At 27.4% G+C, this 25,459-nt stretch overlaps 1 long non-coding RNA gene across 3 annotated transcripts; it reads right to left on the reverse strand.

Moving 5' to 3' along the window:
• Nucleotides 1-1,084: 1,084 nt before the first annotated feature.
• On the reverse strand, nt 1,085-24,617 carry LOC107992294 (uncharacterized). 3 transcript variants are annotated; one of them, XR_007823521.1, is made up of 8 exons: nt 24,373-24,617; nt 24,204-24,274; nt 23,799-24,098; nt 23,628-23,709; nt 23,122-23,537; nt 22,508-22,663; nt 22,255-22,396; nt 1,085-1,315 (listed from the first exon to the last, which is right to left on the reverse strand). It is a non-coding gene; the product is annotated as an uncharacterized LOC107992294 (long non-coding RNA). The 3 variants fall into 3 exon arrangements; XR_007823519.1 differs by having other exon boundaries at nt 24,195-24,274; XR_007823520.1 differs by having other exon boundaries at nt 23,024-23,537; nt 24,195-24,274.
• Nucleotides 24,618-25,459: the final 842 nt, after the last annotated feature.

Consider the following 25,459-nt stretch of genomic DNA (forward strand, 5'->3'; position numbering starts at 1 on the left):
CATATTCAAACTTTTCTTTATTCGGGATTTCTTCTTTTCCTCCTCCAAAATTTCTTCCTTCTCATTCATTTCTCATCTTCTTTTTTCTCTTTGGTACAAGATATAAATGATATTGGTACATGATCAAAACGATTGTGTGCTAATATCTAAATGATTAATTGTATATCCAAAATAGACAGAGATAATAGACCACTATCACTATAGATCGTTTGGATTTAGTACAAGATCGTTTAAATTGGATACAAAGGGTACAAGATTGTTTAGACTGAGTACAAAGGTACAAGATCGTGTAGCAAGATCGTTTAGACTAGATACAAGATCGTTTAAACTAAGTACAAGATCGTTTAAGGCTGGGTATAAGATCGTTTAAACTTGATACAAAATTGTTTTTCATGCGTGTGTAAAAGATTAATCACTAGGTATTTTTATTATTTCACGTTGTGGGTTTATAAACTTTTTTCTTTTTCAAAATTGTTCTATATATATGGCGTAAATATTTTTGTACTTTATTCTATTTTTAAAAGAATCCCATAAATGTGTTTAGTTTGGAAGATTTCTTTTCAAAGAATGTCTCTTACAACTATTTATTAATTTAATTAATTTAGAATGATTTGAACTTAATATAACATATTTCTACGATTTATATTATTTTATATGTAACCTTTATCTACAAAAAATTAATATAATAACATACAATGATTATTTTAGACTTTATTATAAAATAAATACTTTGTTTAAATTTTATTATTATTATTTTTTATTATTATTATTATTTTTTTTTCAAAGACCAATCGTTTAATTTTGTTAAACGATCGTTTAGATTTGGGGACCTAAGTCTAAATGATTTTTTTTAAAATTGGTACACAATTTTTTGTACACGATTATTTAGATTTCTTTATACGATCGTTTAGATTTATTTATACGATCGTTTAATTTTGTTACACGATCGTTTAGATTTGAAGACCTAAGTCTAAATAATTTTTTTTTTAAATTTGGTACACAATTTTTTGTATACGATCATTTAGATTTCTTTACACGATCGTTTATATTACATGTTTTCTATAGCTTCTTTAAATCTGACACATAATAAAAAATAAAAAGTTTATTACAATAACATAGAAGCTTCAGTTAAACGTAAACATAGAAAATAGTAGTACAAGGAGTTTATCGAATGTTTTCCAAAGAGACAAATACAATCAAATTGGTAACTAAAGCTTGGTAATTACAATCTTAATCAAAGCTTGAAGAGTCTACAAAAAGTCTAATTCAATCAATTGCTACGTGGCTTTATTGATCCAATAGATTCTTGTAGTACCTGATAAGAAAAGAAAAAATCATTTTAAAGCACAAGTCTACACATCAATATTCTAGGGTAACCTTTGTAATATCAACACCAGCTACCAATTCTTAGCCAATACAAATTATGCTTGCACATGCCTAAAATAAAAACATGTAAGTGAAGTTGTGACCTCCAATGAAAATTACCTATTGAATCCATGGTTATGTTTCAAATCCTACATAGAAACAAAAAAACAAAAGACCAAACAAACAACTTACAGTCTTATGTCGAATTCAAAACATATTTCATTTGAAGCCTACTAAAAGGTATAAAGTCTATTCAGAACCTACTAAAAAGAGAAGCAAAGCCTGAATTTATAACATGTTAACCCACGGGCAGTACGACGAAACCAACTGGAACGGTCAGAATATGACAGAAAAATGAGGTTTCAGGTCGAAGCCCTAATCCAATAGAATTAAAATATTAAAAAAAATATGAATGAAATTAAACACCGTGAGTAGAATGAAAATGCACAAAAATGATTACACAAACAGAAAGACTCACACAATAAAAGAAAAAAAAAAACTCACAATGAAAAGAAAAACAACCAATAGATCGTAGGTCAGAGAGTAGATCAATAACAATAGAACTAAACCAAAGAATTTCACATAAAAAACAACACAAAACAAGAAGGGAAAGATTTGAATAATCAAATAGACACAATAAAATTTCAAAAGCCATCATAGAGAAAATGATGCTACATAGAAAGAAGAAAATAAATTCCACATTTATTAAATCAAAGAAAAAAAAAATATCACAAACTAACAAAATTGAAAGAAAAGAAAAGAAAAAACAAAGAATACCAAAAGTTGAAAACAATCTCTAATACTTCACAAACTAAAAGAATAAATCTTTTACTAAATAAAAGATGTGTCCTCGAAAGGCATGACACAACAAATGACTAGAAAAAGCAAATCAAAATTTTATAACAATCCATAATGCAAAATGCAAACTAAAAGATGATAAATATAAATAAAAAAACATCGCACAACAAAAAACCAAAAGAAACTCAAAATATCAAAACAATCCTTAATAACGCAAGGAAGTTGAACGATAACAAATCAAAATTAAATATTACCTCATAAAAAGGCATCGCACAACAAGAGACCAAAAAAAGAACAAGAAGAAACTCAAAATTTTAGAATGTACCATAATCGTGCGAGGTAAGATAATAAATCTAAATTAAATGTGTCATAAAAAACATTGCACCACAAAAGACCAAAACAAGGAAAAAAAAACTCAATTTCTAAAAACAATCACCTAATAAAAACGAAATTAAGCTAAAAAATAATAAATTTAATAAAAATATCTACCAAAAAAAAGTAGAAACTCAAAATTTCACAACAATCCATAACGTAAAAATGTAAACTAAAAGATAATAAATCTTAAATTAAAAATGTCTCCAAAAGAGACATCGCACAACAAATGACCAAAAAATAAAAAGCAAAGACTCAAATTTTCATAATAATGTAATACAAAAAAGCAAGCTAAAAAGATTAATCTAAATTAAAAATGTCTCATAAAAAGACATCGCACAACAAAAGATTAAAATAAATCTATACTCGTTCTGACAAGAAATAAATATAACAATGATCACTCAATGTCATAACCAAATGAGCGAGATTTAAGATAAAAAAACAAAGATATAACAATAGAACTAAACAAAAGAATTTCACATAAAAAATAACACAAAACAAAAAGGGAAGATTTGAATAATCAGACAAACAATAAAGTTTCAAAGAGAGGGTGAAAAGAATTTGAACCCCATCAAATGCAACTACATGAGCATAAAATAAATTCCACATTTGTTCAATAAAAAAAATCACAAACTACCAAAATAAAATAAAGAAAAAAAAACAAAGAATACCAAAAGTAAAAATATCATCACAAACCTCAAATTTCAAGACAATCCCTAGTACAAAATGCAAGCTAAAAGAATAAATTTAAATTAAAAATATCTCATCAAAAGAGATTGCAAAACAAATGACAAAAAAAGAAAAAAAAAAAACAGAATCTCAAATTTTCAAAATTATAATCCACAATCCATATCATCCAAGCAAACTTAAAAAGAAGATAAATAATCTAAATTAAAAATGTCTAATAAAAAAATATAGCACAACAAAAAGGACCAAATCAAGAAAAAGAAGCAAGTCAAAATTTCAAAAAACAATCCATATAATACAAAATGCAAACAAGCTAAACAATATCTAAACTAAAAATGACTCATAAGAAGTCATCGCATAACAATACACGAACAGAAAAAAACTCAAAATTTCAAAACAATCCCATAACACAAAATGCAAGCTAAAAGAATAAATTTAACTTAACAATATCTTATAAAAAGACATGACATAACAAATGACTAGAACAAGAAAAACGAAAGTCAAAATTTCAGATCAATCACAAAATTAAAGCAAGCAAAAAAAATAATAAACCTAAGTTAAAAAGGTCGCGTAGCGAAACATTACACAACGACAAAGGACAAAAAAAATGAAAAAGCATAAACTCAAAAATTCATAATAATCCATAATACAAAATGCAAGGAAGCTAAAAGATAATAATCTAAACTAAAAAAATCTCATAAAAGTACATCACACAACAAAAGACCAACAAAAAAAATGGAATAAAGAGACAACGCACAACAAATTACCAAAGAAAATTTCAGAACAATCCATACATAAGCAAACAAGCTAAAATAATAAACCTAAATTAAAAAATCTCATAAAGAGAGACAACAAAATACAAAAAATAGGAAAAAACAGAAATTCAAAATATCAAAACAATCCTATAATACAAGCAATGATGCAAAATGCAAACTAAAGGTGAACAGATTAAAATTTAAAATGTCTCCTAAAAACGACATTGCATAAAACAGAGAAAGAAAATATCAAAAGTAAACCTAAATTAAAAATGGAATAAAGAGACAACGCACAACAAATGACCAAAGAAAAAAAGGAAAAAAAATCCATACATAAGCAAGCAAGCTAAAAAATAATAAACCTAAATTAGAAAATCTCATAAAGAGAGACAACAAAATACAAAAAATAGGAAAAAACAGAAACTCAAAATATCAAAACAATCCTTTAATACAAGCAAGGATACAAAATGCAATCTAAAGGTGAACAAATTTAAATTTAAAATGTCTCCTAAAAAAGACATTGCACAAAACAGAGAAATAAAATATCAAAAGTAAACCTAAATTAAAAGTGGAATAAAGAGAACGCACAACAAATGACCAAAGAAAATTTCAAAACAATCCATACATAAGCAAATCTCATATAGACCTAAATATAAAAAATTAGAAAATCTCATATAGAGAGACAACAAAATATAAAAAATAGGAAAAAACAGAAACTCAAAATATCAAAACAATCCTTTAATACAAGCAAGGATGCAAAATGCAATCTAAAGGTGAAAAATTTAAATTTAAAATGTCTCCTAAAAAAGACATTGCACAAAACAGAGAAATAAAATATCAAAAGTAAACCTAAATTAAAAATGGAATAAAGAGACAACGCACAACAAATGACAAAAGAAGAAAGGAAAAAAAACTCAAAATTTCAGAACAATCCATACATTAGCAAGCAAGCTAAAAAATAATAAACCTAAATTAAAATATCTCATAAAGAGAGACAACAAAATACAAAAAATAGGAAAAAACAGAAACTCAGAATATCAAAACAATCCTTGAATACAAAGCAATGATGCAAAATCAAACTAAAGGTGAAAAAATTTAAATTTAAAATGTCTCCTAAAAAAGACATTGCACAAAACAGAGAAAGAAAATATCAAAAGTAAACCTAAATTAAAAATGGAATAAAGACACAACACACAACAAATGACCAAAGAAAAGAAAAAAAAAACTCAAAATTTCAGAACAATCCATACATAAGCAAGCAAGCTAAAAAATAATAAACCTAAATTAAAATATCTCATAAAGGGAGACAACAAAATACAAAAAATAGGAAAAAACAGAAACTCAAAATATCAAAACAATCCTTCAATACAAACAATCCATAAAATAAAATGTAAGAAGCTAAAAGAAATAAATTAAAGATATCGCATAAATGGACATTGCAGGACAAAGAACCAAAGAAAAAACAACATAAAAATGAAAAAGAACATTATGGATTGTTAAACCACCAAAATAAATTTAATGGGACACAACTACATCAGAAGAAAACAAATCCCACAAAATAAAGAAAACAAAAAAAGTAGGACCAACTAAGTAAATAAAAAATAAAGAAAGAAAGAAAAGAGAAAACAGAGAACACCAAAAAAAGAAAATGTCCACATAAGAGAGAACAAAAAAGAAAAATAAAAAAAGAGAAGAGACTCGAAATTATAAATAATCCATAATACAAAATGCAATATAAATCTACATTAAAAATGTCTCATCAAAAAGACATTGCATACAAAAAATAACCAAAAGAAAATAATATAGAATAGAACAATGGAACTACAAAAATTGAGAGTATGGAAGACCATGAAAACAATTCATATTTAGTCAAACTCATTAAAAGAAACTAAGAAAATATGAAAAAACAAAAGTGAAACAAAAGATAACCAATATATAAAGACTGCCACGCAATAGTTCAATAAAAAAAAAACAAAAACAGTGAGAAAAATGAATACAACATATCTAGAAGTAAAAATTATTTCAACAATCCAATAGAACCATAGAAAACAGCCAAAACTAAAAGAATGTCATAAAAGAGGAGAGGGATTGAACTATTCAAACCCCTGTATAGGCGCAAATAACAAAGGCCAAAAAATAAAATAAAACCTACAGTCTCCAACAAGAAATAAATATAATAATCATTCAATCACCGTAACCAAATGAGTAAGATTTAGATTTAAAAAAAATAAGAAAGAAAGACCCAACTAAAGTGAAACTAAAAGACACGTGTCTTTTATTAAGGTAAAGTTAAGGTAATATAGAAAAATTGATTCCCGGACAACCAATTTTTCATAAACCACCTTAAAATTACCAAGGACGCTCTCAAAAATCAAACTAAAAAAAAAGGCAATAATATATGCAGAAAATCACACAAGCAAAATACCAAAATATTAAAGAAAAAGAATAGAAAAACCTGATAGGGAAAGTAAGTGTGAGGTTTTTTACAATGACAAAATTCTTTATTGCCTTGGCAAAAATCTCCACAGAATCCTCCCTCTCTGGAAGCTTTATTTACTTTTCATTTCAAAGAAGTATTTCACATCCAAATTAGCATGTGGTGCTGCAGCAATGTAAAAAACGGACAAAATATCAGCTAAATATTGCTCAATGCACAGATGGAGAAAAATTATTGACGGTTATTAATACCCTCTGTAATTTGGAATCATCAACCTTCTTTTTGCGGTGACTAGATTTTAACCGATCATCAAGAACCATTTCTGGTTTCTCCTCTGAGAGTAGCTTCAGACTCCATCTTATTCTTCTCTCCATCATCAACATACACACTCAATTGATCTTCATCTAATTTGCTTCCTGATTCATGGTTTTCCTAGACTGAAACCTAAACTCAGTTTCCTTTCATGGGTTATGCACCAATTATTATCATTCACCAAACTTCTCAACTAAACATATTGTTGTGCAAAACAAAAAAGAACAAGACAGTCACAAAATACAAACCTGAACTTTAGACATATCACCAATAGACAGTATGAACAATAATTGGTTTCATTTTCTAATTCCTTACTTTCCTTCACTAATTTCTGCACCAATTGCTATAAATAATTAAAAATTTCAACTAAACAGATCTATATACAAAACAAAAAGAACAAGAAAATCAACAAATGCAAACCTGAACTGTTAGGCATATCACATGTGGACAGTAATTGGTTCCATTTTCTTTATATACATGCATATATTTGGAATAAAATATATATATATATATATAAGACACGTGTGAAGAAAAGGTAATCCAAGGAGGACAAGGAGGATTCTTTAGCATTATTGACTTTTCCCAATAGGGAAATGGTTGTGGAAGCCTACCAGTAGAATGAAAATATTCAAAACATTCCGTAATTACAAAAATCAAAACAATGAATGCAACCACAAGAGTAGAATGAAAATGCACAAAAAATGATTACACAAAAAAGAAATGTAAAAAATAGACTTGCACAATAAAAGAAAATATCCTCACAATGAAGAGAAAAAATCCAATAGATCGTTGGTCAAGAGAGTAGAATAATATTGCTATGTCGCTGAACAAAGAAAATAAAGAAAATTAAATCAATCTAAACATATACCAAAAAAGTTATCTACAATTACGAAAACATCAACAACAATAGAACTAAACCAAAGAATTTCACATAAAAAAATTCTTAGAGAAAATCAACTACATAAGAAGAAAATAAATTCCACATTTGTTCAAAGAAAAACAATATCACCAACTAACAAAATAAAAAGAAAAAAAAACAGAGAATACTTTAAGAATATCATAACAAACTCCAAATTTCAAAACAATCGCTAACAAAAATGCAAGCTAAAAAATAGATCTAAATTAAAAATGTCACATAAAGAGACATCCCACACCAAATGACCAAAAAAAGAAAAAGAAAAAAATGTTTTTAGAACGATCCTTAATATAAAATGCAAACTAAGTATCATAAATCTAAATTAAAAATGTGTCCTAAAATGATATCGCACACCAAAGAACCAAAAGAAGAAATGTTTAGATTTAAAAATGTATCCTAAAATGATATCACACACGAAAGAACTAAAAGAAGAAATGAAAAAGACATGGCACAATAAATGACCAGAAAAGAAAAACAAAGAAAGTCAAAATATCAGAACAGACCATTTAAGCAAGCAAAAAAATAATAAACCTAAGTTAAACAAATGTCTCATAAACAGAAATCGCACAACAACCAAAGAAAAAAAAACAGAAACTCAAAATTTCATAATAATCCATAATACAAAATGCAAGGAACCCGAAAGATAAATCTAAATTAAAAATATCTCATAAAAAACTCAAAATTTAAGAAACAATGCAAACAAACTAAAAAAATATCTAAACTAAAAATGTCTCATAAAAAGTTATCGCACAACAAAGGACAACAAAAAAACTCAAAATTTCAGAACAGTCCATAACACAAAATGCAAGCTAAAGAATAAGTTTAAATTAAAAATGTCTCATCAATCAAAAAACATAGCACAGCAAATGACCAAAAAAGTTCAAAAAAAGTCAAAATTTCAGAACAATTCATAATACTACATTCAAGCAAGCTAAAAACTAATAAACATAAGTTTAATATGTCTCGTAAAGAGACATCTCTCAACAAAGACCAAAAAAAGAGAAAAGAACAGAAACTCAAATTTTCAAAACAATACACAATCCATCATCCACGCAAGCTTAAAAAGATAATAAATAATCTAAATTAAAAATGTAATAAAAAAAACATCACACAACAAAGGACCAAAGCAAGAAAAAGAAAGAAACTCAAAATTTCACAAAACAATCCATAATACAAAAGGTAAAAAATATCTAAACTAAAAATGACTCATAAAAAGTAATCTCACAACAAAGGACAAAAAAAAAACTCAAAATTTCATAACAATCCCATACCACAACAAAATGCAAGCTAAAAGAATAAATTTAAATTATAAACATCTCATAAAAAGACGACATAACAAATGACCATAAAAAGAAAAAAAGAAAGTCAAAATTTCAAAACAATCCATAATACAAATCAAGGAAGCAAAAAAAAAACAATAAACCTAAGTTAAAAAATGTTTCATAAGGAGACATCGCACAATGACAAAGGACAAAGAAAAAGAAGAAACTCAAAATTTTATAATAATTTATAATACCAGATATAATACAAGAAAGCTAAAAGATAATAAATCTAAATTAAAAATATATCATATAAAGACATCGCACAACAAATGACAAAAAAAGAAAAAGAAAAGGAAGAAACTCAAAATTTCAAAAAAAAAACAAATAATGCAAACCAACTAAAAAATAATAAATCTAAACTAAAAACGTCTTATAAAAGTCATCACACAACAAAGGATAAGAAATAGAAACTCAAAGTTTCAAAACAATCAATGATGCAAAATGCAAACTAAAGGTGAACAAATTTAAATTTAAAATGTCTCCTAAAAAAGACATTGCACAAAACAGAGAAAGAAAAGATCAAAAGTAAACCTAAATTAAAAATGGAATAAAGAGTAAATTAAAAATGGAATAAAGAGACAACCCACAACAAATGACCAAAGAAAATTTCAGAACAATCCATACATAAGCAAGCAAGCTAAAAAATAATAAACCTAAATTAAAAAATCTCATAAAGAGAGACAACAAAATACAAAAAATAGGAAAAAACAGCAACTCAAAATATCAAAACAATCCTTTAATACAAGCAATGATGCAAAATGCAAACTAAAGGTGAACAAAGTTAAATTTAAAATGTCTCCTAAAAAAGACATTGCACAAAACAGAGAAAGAAAAGATCAAAAGTAAACCTAAATTAAAAATGGAATAAAGAGTAAATTAAAAATGGAATAAAGAGACAACCCACAACAAATGACCAAAGAAAATTTCAGAACAATCCATACATAAGCAAGCAAGCTAAAAAATAATAAACCTAAATTAAAAAATCTCATAAAGAGAGACAACAAAATACAAAAAATAGGAAAAAACAGCAACTCAAAATATCAAAACAATCCTATAATACAAGCAATGATGCAAAATGCAAACTAAAGGAGAACAAATTTAAATTTAAAATGTCTCCTAAAAAAGACATAGCACAAAACAGAGAAAGAAAAGATCAAAAGTAAACCTAAATTAAAAGTACAATAAAGAGACAACGCACAACAAATGACCAAAGAAAATTTCAGAACAATCCATACATAAGCAAGCAAGCTAAAAAATAATAAGCCTAAATTAAAAAATCTCATAAAGAGTGACAACAAAATACAAAAAATAGGAAAAAACAGAAACTCAAAATATCAAAACAATCCTTTAATACAAGCAATGATGCAAAATGCAAACTAAAGGTGAACAAATTTAAATTTAAAATGTCTCCTAAAAAAGACATTGCACAAAACACAGAAAGAAAAGATCAAAAGTAAACCTAAATTAAAATTGGAATAAAGAGACAATTAAATTCAAAATGTCTCCTAACAAAGACATTGCACAAAACAGAGAAAGAAAATATCAAAAGTAAACCTAAATTAAAAATGGAATAAAGAAACAACGCACAACAAATGACAAAAGAAGAAAGGAAAAAAAACTCAAAATTTCAGAACAATCCATACCTAAGCAAGCAAGCTAAAAAATAATAAACCTAAATTAAAAAATCTCATAAAGAGAGACAACAAAATACAAAAAATAGGAAAAAACAGCAACTCAAAATATCAAAACAATCCTTTAATACAAGCAATGATGCAAAATGCAAACTAAAGGTGAACAAAGTTAAATTAAAAATGTCTCCTAAAAAAGACATTGCACAAAACAGAGAAAGAAAATATCAAAAGTAAACCTAAATTAAAAAGGGAATAAAGAGACAATGCACAACAAATGACCAAAGAAAATTTCAGAACAATCCATACATAAGCAAGCAAGCTAAAAAGTAATAAACCTAAATTAAAAAATCTCATAAAGATAGACAACAAAATACAAAAAATAGGAAAAAACAGAAACTCAAAATATCAAAACAATCCTTTAATACAATCAATGATGCAAAATGCAAACTAAAGATGAACAAATTTAAATTTAAAATGTCTCCTAAAAGAGACATTGCACAAAACAGAGAAAGAAAATATCAAAAGTAAACCTAAATTAAAAATGGAATAAAGAGACAACGCACAACAAATGACCAAAGAAAAAAGGAAAAAAAACTCAAAATTTCAGAACAATCCATACATAAGCAAGTAAGCTAAAAAATAATAAACCTAAATTAAAATATCTTATAAAGAGAGACAACAAAATACAAAAAATAGGAAAAAACAGAAACTCAACATATCAAAACAATCCTTTAATACAATCAATGATGCAAAATGCAAACTAAAGGTGAACAAATTTAAATTTAAAATGTCTCCTAAAAAAGACATTGCACAAAACAGAGAAAGAAAATATCAAAAGTAAACCTAAATTAAAAATAGAATAAAGAGACGACGCACAACAAACGACCAAAGAAAAAAGGAAAAAAAACTCAAAATTTCAGAACAATCCATACATAAGCAAGCTAAAAAATAATAAACCTAAATTAAAAACTCATAAAGAGAGAACAAAATACAAAAAATAGGAAAAAACAGAAACTCAAAATATCAAAACAATCCTTTAATACAAGCAATGATGCAAAATGCAAACTAAAGGTGAACAAATTTAAATTTAAAATGTCTCCTAAAAAAGACATTGCACAAAACAGAGAAAGAAAATATCAAAATTAAACCTAAATTAAAAGTGGAATAAAGAGACAACGCACAACAAATGACCAAAGAAAATTTCAGAACAATCCATACATAAGCAAGCAAGCTAAAAATAATAAACCTAAATTAAAAAATCTCATAAAGAGAGACAACAAAATACAAAAAATAGGAAAGACAGAAACTCAAAATATCAAAATAATCCTTTAATACAAGCATTGATGCAAAATGCAAACTAAAGGTGAACAAATTTAAATTTAAAATGTCTCTTAAAAAAAGACATTGCACAAAACAGAGAAAGAAAAGATAAAAAATAAACCTAAATTAAAATGGAATAAAGAGACAACGCACAACAAATAACCAAAGAAAAAAAAAGGAAAAGAACTCAAAATTTCATAACAATCCACACCTAAAAAGACTGCACAAAAAAGAGAAAGGAAAGCTAAAAAATAAACCTAAATTAAAAAAGGAATAAAGAGACATTGCACAACAAATGATCAAAGAAAAAAAAAAACTCAAAATTTCAGAACAATCCACACATACGCAAGCAAAATAATAAACCTAAATTAAAAAATCTCATAAAGAGAGAAGAAAATACAAAAAATAGGAAAAAACAGAAACTCAAAATATCAAAACAATCCTTTAATACAAGGAAGCTAAAAAATAATAAATATAAATTCAAAATGTCTCCTAAGAAAACATCGCACAACAAAACATGAAGACACTCAAAATTTCAAAAAACAATCCATAATACAAAATAATAAATCTAAATTAGAAATGTCACAATAATGGACCAGAAAAAGAAAAACTCAAAATTTCAAACAATCCATAAAATAAAATGCAAGAAGCTAAAAGAAATAAATTAAAGATGTCGCATAAATGGACATTGCAGGACAAAGAACCAAAGAAAATACAACAGAAAAATGAATCACGAAAATAAATTTACTGGGACACAACTACATTAGAAGAAAACAAATTCCACATTTGTTCAAAGAAAAAAATGTATGACCAACTAAGTAAATAAAAAATAAAGAAAGAAAGAAAAGAGAAAACAGAGAATACCAAAAGAAAATGTCCACATAAAAGAGAACAAAATGGAAAAAAGAAAAGAAAAGAAAAGAAACTCAAAATTACAAAATAATCAATAATACAAAATGCAATATAAATCTACATTAAAAAATGTCTCATAAAAAAGACATTGCACACAACAAATCACCAAAAGAAAATAATATACCATAAAAAATGGAACTACAAAAATCGAGAGTATGGAAGACGATGAAAACAATTCACATTTAGTCAAACTCGTTAAAAGAAACTAAGATAATGTTAAAAAAACAAAAGTGAAACAAAAGATAACCCATAAATAAGGACTGCAACACAATAGTTCAATAGAAAAACAAAAACAATGAGAAAATGAATATAACATCTAGAAGAAGTAAAAAATATTTGAACAAACCAATAATAGATCAACTAGAAAACAACCAAAACTAAAAGAATGTCATATAAAAGAGGGGAGGGAGGGATTGAACTTTTCAAACCCCTGTATAGGTGCAAATAACAAAGGCCAAAAAATAAAATAAAACCTACGGTCTCCAACAAGAAATAAATATAATAATGATCATTCAATCATCGTAACCAAATAAGTAACATTTAGATTTAAAGAAAAATAAGAAAGAAAGACACGACTAAAGTGAAACTAGAAGACACATGTCTTCTATTAAGGTAGAGTTAAGGTAATATAGAAAAATTGATTCCCGGACAACCAATTTTTCTTAAATCACCTTAAAATTACCCATGACACTCTCAAAAATCACACTAAAGGATAAAGGAAGAAGGCAATAATATATGCAGAAAATCACACAAGCAAAATTCCTAAATATTAAAGAAAAATAATAGAAAAACCTGAGAAGGAAAGCAGATGTGAGGTTTTTTACGATGACAATCTTTGATTTCCTTGGCAAAAACAAAAACAGTGAGAAAATGAATATAACATCTAGAAGAAGTAAATTTTTTTTGAACAATCCAATAGATCAACTAGAAAACAGCCAAAACTAAACGAATGTCATATAAAAGAGGGGAGGGATTGAACTTTTCAAACCGCTGTATAGGTGCAAATAACAGAGGCTAAAAAATAAAATAACCTACAGTCCCCAACAAGAAATAAATATAATAATGATCATTCAATTACCGTAACCAAATAAATAAGATTTAGAATTAAAAAAATAAGAAAGAAAGACACTGAAACTAGAAGATATACATGTCTTCAATTAAGGTAGAGTAAGATAATGTAGAAATATTGATTCACGGACAACCATTATTTTTCTTAAATCACATCAAAATCACCGTGGAAACTCTCCAAAATCAAAAGAAATCATAAAGGAAAAAACCAATAATATATTAAGAAATCACACATGCAAAATTCCAAAATATTAAAGAAAAAGAATAGAAAAACCTGAGAGGAAGCTGGTAAGGTTTTTTACAATGGCAAACTTTGATTTCCTCGGCAGAAATCTCCACAGAATCAACCTCTTAGGAAGCTTCATTTACTTTTCATTTAAGAGAAGCATTTCACGTCCAAATTAGCATGCGGTGCTGCAGCAATGTAAAAGAAGGATAAACATATCAGCTAAATATTTCTCAATGCACAGATGGAGAAAAATTATTGATGGTTATTAATACCCTCTGTAATTTAGAATCATCAACCTTCTTTGCAGTAACTAAATTTTAACATATCATCAAGAAACATTTCTGATTACTCCTCCGACAGTAGCTTCAGACTCCATTTTATTCTTCTCTCCATCATCAACTTACACACTCAATTCTTCATCTAATTTGCTTCCTAATTCATCATTTTTCCTACACTCTGTTTCCAATTTCATATTTTCCTTCACAGGTTCTGCACCAATTGTTATTATTCATCAAACTTCTCAACTAAACATATCGTTGTGCAAAACAAAAAAGAACAAGACAGTAGACGTGAACTTTAGATATATCACCAGTAGACGTATGAACAATAATTGGTTTCATTTTCTAATTCCTTACATTCCTTCACTGAGTTCTGCACCAATTGCTATCAATAATAAAAAAAAAACAACTAAACAGATCTATATACAAAACAAAACAAACAAGGAAATCAACAAATGCAAGCCTGAACTGTTAGACATATCACCAACAGACATATGAACAATAATTGGTTTCATTTTCTAATTCCTTACTTTCCTTCACTAAGTTCTGCACCAATTCCTATCAATAATAAAAAATTTCAACTAAACAGATCTATATACAAAACAAAAAAGAACAAGGAAATCAACAAATGCAAACCTGAACTGTTAGGCATATCACATGTGGACAGTAATCGGTTCCATTTTCTTTATATACAAGCATATATTTGGAATAAAATATGAAGAAAAGGTAATCCAAGGAGGACAAGGAGGATTCTTTAGCATTATTGACTTTTCCCAAGGGAAATGGTTGTGGAAGCCTACCAGTAGAATGAAAATATTCAAAAAATTCCGTAATTACAAAAATCAAAACAATGAATGCGGCGATGAGTAGAATGAAAATGCAAAAAAATAATTACACAAAAGAAATGAAAAAAAAAATCCTCACAGTGAAAGGAAAAAAAAATCCAGTAGAATGAAAATGCACAAAATGATTACACAAAAGAAATGAAAAAAAAAATCCTCACAGTGAAAGGAAAAAAAATCCAATAGATCATTGGTCAAGAGAAATATTGCTATGTCGTTGAACAAAGAAAATAAAGAAAATAAAATAAAAAAAAACATATACCAAAAAAGTTAACTACAATTATGAAAACATCAACAACAATAGAACTAAACCAAAGAATTTCACATAAAAAAGTCGTAGAGAAAATGCTACATAAGGAGAAAATAAATTCCACATTTGTTCAAAGAAAAACAATATCACCAACTAACAAAATAAACAGAAAAGAAAAAACAGAGAATACTTTAAGAATATCATAACAAACTCCAAATTTCAAAACAATCCCTAACAAAAAAGTGCAAGCTTTTAAAAATGTCGTAAAGAGACATCCCACACCAAATGACCAGAAAAAGAAAAGAGAAGGATTTAGAACAATCCTTAATATAAAATGCAAACTAAATCTAAAGAAAAAATGTATCCTAAAATGACATCGCACAACAAATAACCAAAAGAAGAAATGTAAAAACCAAAAGAAGAAATGTAAAAACATGGCACAACAAATGACCAGAAAAGAAAAACAAAGAAAGTCAAAATTTCAGAACAGACCATAATACAAAATTCAAGCAAGCAAAAAAAATAATAAGCCTAAGTTAAAAAATGTCTCATTAAAAAGAAGCAGAAACTCAAAATTTCATAATAATCCATAATACAAAATGCAAGGGAGCCAAAAGATAAATCTAAATTAAAAATATCTCATAAAAAGACACTGCCCAACAAAAAACCAAAAAAGAAAAGAAGAAGAAGAAACTCAAAAGTTCAAAAAAACAATCCATAATACATAATGGAAACAAACTAAAAAATATCTAAGCTAAAAATGTCTCATAAAAAGTTATCGCACAACAAAGGACAACAAAAAAAACTCAAAATTTCAAAACAATCCGTAACACAAAATACACAAAATAAAAGCTAAAAGAATAAATTTAGATTAAAATTGTCTCACCAAAACACATAGCACAGCAAATGACCAGAAAAATAAAAAATAAAAAAAGTCAAAATTTCAGAACAATTCATAATACAAAATTCAAGCAAGCTAAAAACTAATAAACCTATGTTTAAAATGTCTCATAAAGAGACATTGCACAACAAAGACCAAAAAAAAAGAAAAGAACAGAAACTCAAATTTTCAAAACAATACACAATCCATCATCCAAGCAAGCTTAAAAAGATAATAAATAAACTAAATTAAAAATTTCAGAACAATTCATAGTACAAAATTCAAGCAAGCTAAAAACAAATAAACCTATGTTTAAAATGTCTCATAAAGAGACATTGCACAACAAAGACCAAAAAAAAGAAAAGAACAGAAACTCAAATTTTCAAAACAATACACAATCCATCATCCAAGCAAGCTTAAAAAGATAATAAATAATCTAAATTAAAAATTTCAGAACAATTCATAGTACAAAATTCAAGCAAGCTAAAAACTAATAAACCTATGCTTAACATGTCTCATAAAGAGACATTGCACAACAAAAACCAAAAAAAAGAAAAGAACAGAAACTCAAATTTTCAAAACAATACACAATCCATCATCCAAGCAAGCTTAAAAAGATAATAAATAATCTAAATTAAAAATTTCAGAACAATTCATAGTACAAAATTCAAGCAAGCTAAAAACAAATAAACCTATGTTTAAAATGTCTCATAAAGAGACATTGCACAACAAAGACCAAAAAAAAGAAAAGAACAGAAACTCAAATTTTCAAAACAATACACAATCCATCATCCAAGCAAGCTTAAAAAGATAATAAATAATCTAAATTAAAAATTTCAGAACAATTCATAGTACAAAATTCAAGCAAGCTAAAAACTAATAAACCTATGCTTAAAATGTCTCATAAAGAGACATTGCACAACAAAAACAAAAAAAAAGAAAAGAACAGAAACTCAAATTTTCAAAACAATACACAATCCATCATCCAAGCAAGCTTAAAAAGATAATAAATAATCTAAATTAAAAATTTCAGAACAATTAAGAGTACAAAATTCAAGCAAGCTAAAAACTAAAAAACCTATGTTTAAAATGTCTCATAAAGAGACATTGCACAACAAAGACCAAAAAAGAGAAAAGAACAGAAGCTCAAAATTTCAAAACAATACACAATCCATCATCCAAGCAAGCTTAAAAAGATAATAAATAATCAAAATTAAAAATTTCAGAACAATTCATTGTACAAAATTCAAGCAAGCTAAAAACTAATAAACCTATGTTTAAAATGTCTCATAAAGAGACATTGCACAACAAAGACCAAAAAAAAGAAAAGAACAGAAACTCAAATTTTCAAAACAATACACAATCCATCATCCAAGCAAGCTTAAAAAGATAACAAATAATCTAAATTAAAAATTTCAGAACAATTCATAGTACAAAATTCAAGCAAGCTAAAAACTAATAAACTTATGTTTAAAATGTCTCATAAAGAGACATTGCACAACAAAGACCAAAAAAAAGAAAAGAACAGAGACTCAAATTTTCAAAACAATACACAATCCATCATCCAAGCAAGCTTAAAAAGATAATAAATAATCTAAATTAAAAATTTCAGAACAATTCATAGTACAAAATTCAAGCAAGCTAAAAACTAGTAAACCTATGTTTAAAATGTCTCATAAAGAGACATTGCACAACAAAAACCAAAAAAAAGAAAAGAACAGAAACTCAAATTTTCAAAACAATACACAATCCATCATCCAAGCAAGCTTAAAAAGATAATAAATAAACTAAATTAAAAATTTCAGAACAATTCATAGTACAAAATTCAAGCAAGCTAAAAACTAATAAACCTATGTTTAAAATGTCTCATAAAGAGACATTGCACAACAAAGACCAAAAAAAAGAAAAGAACAGAAACTCAAATTTTCAAAACAATACACAATCCATCATCCAAGCAAGCTTAAAAAGATAATAAATAATCTAAATTAAAAATTTCAGAACAATTCATAATACAAAATTCAAGCAAGCTAAAAACTAATAAACCTATGTTTAAAATGTCTCATAAAGAGACATTGCACAACAAAGACCAACAAAAAGAAAAGAACAGAAACTCAAATTTTCAAAACAATACACAATCCATCATCCAAGCAAGCTTAAAAAGATAATAAATAATCTAAATTAAAAATTTCAGAACAATTCATAATACAAAATTCAAGCAAGCTAAAAACTAATAAACCTATGTTTAAAATGTCTCATAAAGAGACATTGCACAACAAAGACCAACAAAAAGAAAAGAACAGAAACTCAAATTTTCAAAACAATACACAATCCATCATCCAAGCAAGCTTAAAAAGATAATAATAATCTAAATTAAAAATTTCAGAGCAATTCATAGTACAAAATTCAAGCAAGCTAAAAACTAATAAACCTATGTTTAAAATGTCTCATAAAGAGACATTGCACAACAAAGACCAAAAAAAGAAAAGAACAGAAACTCAAATTTTCAAAACAATACACAATCCATCATCCAAGCAAGCTTAAAAAGATAATAAATAATCTAAATTAAAAATTTCAGAACAATTCATAGTACAAAATTCAAGCAAGCTAAAAACTAATAAACCTATGTTTAAAATGTCTCATAAAGAGACATTGCACAACAAAGACCAAAAAAAAGAAAAGAACAGAAACTCAAATTTTCACAACAAATTTCCATCATCCAAGCAAGCTTAAAAAGATAATAAATAATCTAAATTAAAAATTTCAGAACAATTCATAGTACAAAATTCAAGCAAGCTAAAAACTAGTAAACCTATGTTTAAAATGTCTCATAAAGAGACATTGCACAACAAAAACCAAAAAAAAAAGAAAAGAACAGAAACTCAAATTTTCAAAACAATACACAATCCATCATCCAAGCAAGCTTAAAAAGATAATAATAATCTAAATTAAAAATTTCAGAACAATTCATAGTACAAAATTCAAGCAAGCTAAAAACTAATAAACCTATGTTTAAAATGTCTCATAAAGAGACATTGCACAACAAAGACCAAAAAAAGAAAAGAACAGAAACTCAAATTTTCAAAACAATACACAATCCATCATCCAAGCAAGCTTAAAAAGATAATAAATAATCTAAATTAAAAATTTCAGAACAATTCATAGTACAAAATTCAAGCAAGCTAAAAACTAATAAACCTATGTTTAAAATGTCTCATAAAGAGACATTGCACAACAAAGACCAAAAAAAAGAAAAGAACAGAAACTCAAATTTTCAAAACAATACACAATCCATCATCCAAGCAAGCTTAAAAAGATAATAAATAATCTAAATTAAAAATTTCAGAACAATTCATAATACAAAATTCAAGCAAGCTAAAAACTAATAAACCTATGTTTAAAATGTCTCATAAAGAGACATTGCACAACAAAGACCAACAAAAAGAAAAGAACAGAAACTCAAATTTTCAAAACAATACACAATCCATCATCCAAGCAAGCTTAAAAAGATAATAAATAATCTAAATTAAAAATTTCAGAACAATTCATAATACAAAATTCAAGCAAGCTAAAAACTAATAAACCTATGTTTAAAATGTCTCATAAAGAGACATTGCACAACAAATGACCAAAAAAAAGAAAAGAACAATCCATACATAAGCAAGCAAGCTAAAAAATAATAAATCTAAACTAAAAAATCTCATAAAGAGAGACAACAAAATACAAAAAATAGGAAAAAACAGAAACTTAAAATATCAAAACAATACTTTAATACAATCAATGATGCAAAATGCAAACTAAAGGAGAACAAATTTAAATTTAAAATGTCTCCTAAAAAAGACATTGCACAAAACAGAGAAAGAAAAGATCAAAAGTAAACCTAAACTAAAAGTACAATAAAGAGACAACGCACAACAAATGACCAAAGAAAATTTCAGAACAATCCATACATAAGCAAACAAGCTAAAAAATAATAAGCCTAAATTAAAAAATCTCATAAAGAGTGACAACAAAATACAAAAAATAGGAAAAAACAGAAACTCAAAATATCAAAACAATCCTTTAATACAAGCAATGATGCAAAATGCAAACTAGAGGTGAACAAATTTAAATTTAAAATGTCTCCTAAAAAAGACATTGAACAAAACACAGAAAGAAAAGATCAAAAGTAAACCTAAATTAAAAGTGGAATAAAGAGACAATTAAATTCAAAATGTCTCCTAACAAAGACATTGCACAAAACAGAGAAAGAAAATATCAAAAGTAAACCTAAATTAAAAATGGAATAAAGAAACAACGCACAACAAATGACAAAAGAAGAAAGGAAAAAAAACTCAAAATTTCAGAACAATCCATACCTAAGCAAGCAAGCTAAAAAATAATAAACCTAAATTAAAAAATCTCATAAAGAGAGACAACAAAATACAAAAAATAGAAAAAAACAGAAACTCAGAATATCAAAACAATCCTTGAATACAAAGCAATGATGCAAAATCAAACTAAAGGTGAACAAATTTAAATTTAAAATGTCTCCTAAAAAAGACATTGCACAAAACAGAGAAAGAAAATATCAAAAGCAAACCTAAATTAAAATGGAATAAAGAGACAACGCACAACAAATGACCAAAGAAAAAAAGGAAAAAAAACTCAAAATTTCAGAACAATCCATACATAAGCAAGCAAGCTAAAAAATAATAAACCTAAAAATTTAAATATCTCATAAAGAGAGACAACAAAATACAAAAAATAGAAAAAACAGAAACTCAAAATATCAAAACATTCCTTTAATACAAACAATCCATAAAATAAAATGTAAGAAGCTAAAAGAAATAAATTAAAGATATCGCATAAATGGACATTGCACGACAAAGAACCAAAGAAAAAACAACATAAAAATGAAAAAGAACATTATGGATTGTTAAATCACCAAAATAAATTTAATGGGACACAACTACATCATAAGAAAACAAATTCCACAAAAAATAAAGAAAACAAAAAATGTAGGACCAACTAAGTAAATAAAAAATAAAGAAAGAAAGAAAAGAGAAAACAGAGAATACCAAAAAAAAAAGAAAATGTCCACATAAGAGAGAACAAAAAAGAAAAATAAAAAAAGAGAAGAAACTCGAAATTATAAATAATCCATAATACAGAATGCAATATAAATCTACATTAAAAATGTCTCATCAAAAAGACATTGCATACAAAAAATAACCAAAAGAAAATAATATAGAATAGAACAATGGAACTACAAAAATTGAGAGTATGGAAGACCATGAAAACAATTCATATTTAGTCAAACTCCTTAAAAGAAACTAAGAAAATATGAAAAAACAAAAGTGAAAGAACAGATAACCAATAAATAAAGACTGCCACACAATAGTTCAATAAAAAACAAAAACAGTGAGAAAAATGAATATAACATCTAGAAGAAGTAAAAATTATTTGAACAATCCAATAATAGATCAACTAGAAAACAGCCAAAACTAAAAGAATGTCATATAAAAGAGGAGAGGGATTGAACTTTTCAAACCCCTGTATAGGTGCAAATAACAAAGGCCAAAAAATAAAATAAAACTTACAGTCTCCAACAAGAAATAAATATAATAATGATCATTCAATCACCGTAACCACATGAGTAAGATTTGGAATTAAAAAAAAATAAGAAAGAAAGACCCAACTAAAGTGAAACTAGAAGACATACATGTCTTCATTTAAGGTAGAGTTAAGATAATATAGAAAATTTGATTCATGGACAACCATTCTTTTTCTTAAATCACATCAAAATTACCAGGGAGAAATGATAAAAGGAAAAAACCAATAATATATTCAGAAATCACACATGCAAAATTCCAAAATATTAAAGAAAAAGAATAGAAAAACCTGAGAGGGAAAGCTGGTGAGGTCTTTTACAATGGAAAACTTTGATTTCCTCGGCAGAAATCTCCACAGAATCAACCTCTTTGGAAGCCTCATTTACTTTTCATTTCAGAGAAACATTTCACATCCAAATTAGCATGTGGTGCTGCAGCAATGTAAAAGAAGGACAAACATATCAGGTAAATATTTCTCAATGCACAGATGGAGAAAAATTATTGATGGTTATTAATAGCCTCTGTAATTTAGAATCACCAACCTTCTTTGCAGTAACTAAATTTTAACAGATCATCAAGAACCATTTGTGCTCCTCCGAGAGTAGCTTCAGACTCCATCTTATTCTTCTCTCCATCATCAACTTACGCACTCAATTCTTCATCTAATTTGCTTCCTAATTCATCGTTTTTCCTAGACTCTGTTTCCAATAGTCACAAAATGCAAACCTGAACTGTTAGACATATCACCAATAGACATATGAACAATTATTGGTTTCATTTTCTAATTCCTTACTTTCCTTCACTGAGTTCTGCACCAATTGCTATCAATAATAAAAAAATTCAACTAAACAGATCTATATACAAAACAAAAAAGAACAAGGAAATCAACAAATGCAAACCTGAACTGTTAGGCATATCATCGAACAACATGAGGACAGTAATTGGACAAAAAGGAAAAAGAAAGCAGAAACTCAAAATTTCACCATAATCCATAATACAAAAATGCAAGGAAGCCAAAAGATAAATCTAAATTAAAAATATCTCAAAAACTCACCAACCTCTTCTTTCTTCCTACTTCTTTAGAGAATTTCCATTGTTGGGTCTTTCTCAATATCTCTAATGGGTGCTTGTTTGAGCAAAAAGTAGAAGACTTTACCTTCAATTTCTTCCACCTCTGTACCTTCACCTCCAGATCCCACCTCTTCCAACGGCTGCACCAAACCCATCATTGCAATTTGTCAGCCTCCTACCACTGATGTGCAACTCAAGTCCTGCAACAAAACAGGGGAGGAAAATGGTGAGACGAAAGAAGAAAGAAGTGAGTACCCTGTGAAGAAGGTGATTTTTGTGATTAAGCACAGAAAAATCCATGATGGAAGAGATAAGAATGGGGGTTCTCTTGTTCCATCTCAAGAGGGGAATGGTCATGTTTTCTCTGCTGCTACTCCTACTGTGTCTTCTTCTTCCTGTGAAATTTTGGAGTCTGGAGCTGTGGGGGGAAATTTGAAGGTGGGTTTGGTCAGAACTTAGCTGCACTAAAGAGGAAGTTGAAGCTATTTTCCTTCACGGGTTCTGCACCAATTGTTATCATTCATCAAACTTCTCAACTAAGCATATTGTTGTGCAAAACAAAGAAGAACAAGACAATCACAAGATGCAAACCTGAACTGTTAGACCTGTCACCAATAGACATATGAACAATAATTGGTTTCATTTTCTAATTCCTTACTTTCCTTCACGAGTTCTGCACCAATTTTTATCAATCGTCAAAATTTTCAACTAAACAGATCAATATACAAAGGAAAAAGCACAAGGAAGTCAACAAATGCAAACCTGAACTGTTAGGCATATCATTGAACAATATGTGGACAGTAATTGGTTCCATTTTCAGATCTCCCCCTAAACTCAAGCTGCACTTAGGCGTGATCAAGTAGTAATCGCCTCATGATTGAGTGCCTTTTCTCTTTTTGAAGTTCTCAATGTGATCGAGTAGTAATTGCTTCATCTTTGAGGGGCCTTTCTTCTTTTCGAAGTTCTCGATGCAATTCGTGGAATTCCCGAGGAAATAACCTCTATCGGCTATTCAGGTATTCCAGATCTATCAAGGTGCAAAAACTCCTTGATTCCTTCAACCTATACCAAGAGCGAATAAGGAAATATCTAAATAAACTTCCGAAAACCCTAGAAAAATCTTATTTAGTAGAATTATATTATACGCTTCAAACTCACTAAAATTACACGATTAAAGTACAGAATCAAAAAACGATTCAGGCTCTATCACCGTACAAAAACCCCTCGATTCCTTTAGCCTATACGAAAAGCAAACAATTCAAAATCAGAAAACATATCTTGTAAAAGCAATCCAAAATCACAAGATGAACACTCTACAGGGAAGAAGATGACTCACGGATTGAAGATCGAGCAGCAAGAGCGTCGGCCATGGCGATATTAGTGACATTGGCCGGAATCTTATTCGGAGTTCTCTCCTTGACGAGGTATGGAAATCCATGGCGAAATGGAGATCAAATTTTTGTTTTCATTGAAGAAATTTTGACTCTGGTATGGCCGACGGGAAAACCCTAAACAAAACTTCTTCAATCTAAACAAAATTTTGACGGTGCCAGAAGAAATGGAAGCGATTCTATGAATGTTGACAAGTGGAGGATCATTAAATAGGATGATCCTAGGGAAATGTTACCGTTAAAAGCGTGAATTTTGAATTTTGAAAATTATGGGCTAAGCCAACATGTCAATGGGCTTCGGGATTCTTTTTTTTTACATATTATAATGTGCATAGCAAATTATAGATCAATTATTTCTAAACACTAGGAAATGTTATTGATCAAACATAAAATTGATACCATTTCCTACTATTTACATATTTAACTGATGATATTTGAAATATTTATTTAAATGTTTCTAACGAGTCCAACAAGATGATTTCAACATGAGAACAAGATGATTTATAAAAGCCACTGAAATGTGTGTAATTTTTGGTTTTTGGTTTGTGAAGAAAAATATGTATTTATAGAATCATTATAGCTTAAGAAAGTGTGTGTGTGAGGAAATGAGATTTTTCTAAAAAAAATATTACTTATGGAAAAAGAAACCATGCGTAGAAAATTGAAATTATGAGAGAAATTATTAGGTATAGCATAGATCAAGATGTGAAAACAATAAATTTTCTAAGTTAATCAACTATATATTATATGAAGTTACCAATTCAATTCTAATATGAATTTTTCAATGGTGTTTGTTATATTGGAGAAAAATGATTATTGAGCATGACAAACTTTATATTAAAAAAAAAAAGTTGCATATTGTTAATAAAAAATTTTGCATCATTAAAAGATTGTTATTTTATCAATGTTTGTTACCTTTGACATATAAAATAACAAATTTCCGAGAATTGATTTGTTTTGATTTTCCATTTGTTAAAATTATCCTTTTTTATCATTTTTAAAATTAAATAAAAATATTTCTCTACTCTTTCA

The sequence above is a fragment of the Cucumis melo genome, chromosome 9 (genome assembly GCF_025177605.1).
Source record: "Cucumis melo cultivar AY chromosome 9, USDA_Cmelo_AY_1.0, whole genome shotgun sequence".
Lineage (NCBI taxonomy): Eukaryota > Viridiplantae > Streptophyta > Magnoliopsida > Cucurbitales > Cucurbitaceae > Cucumis > Cucumis melo.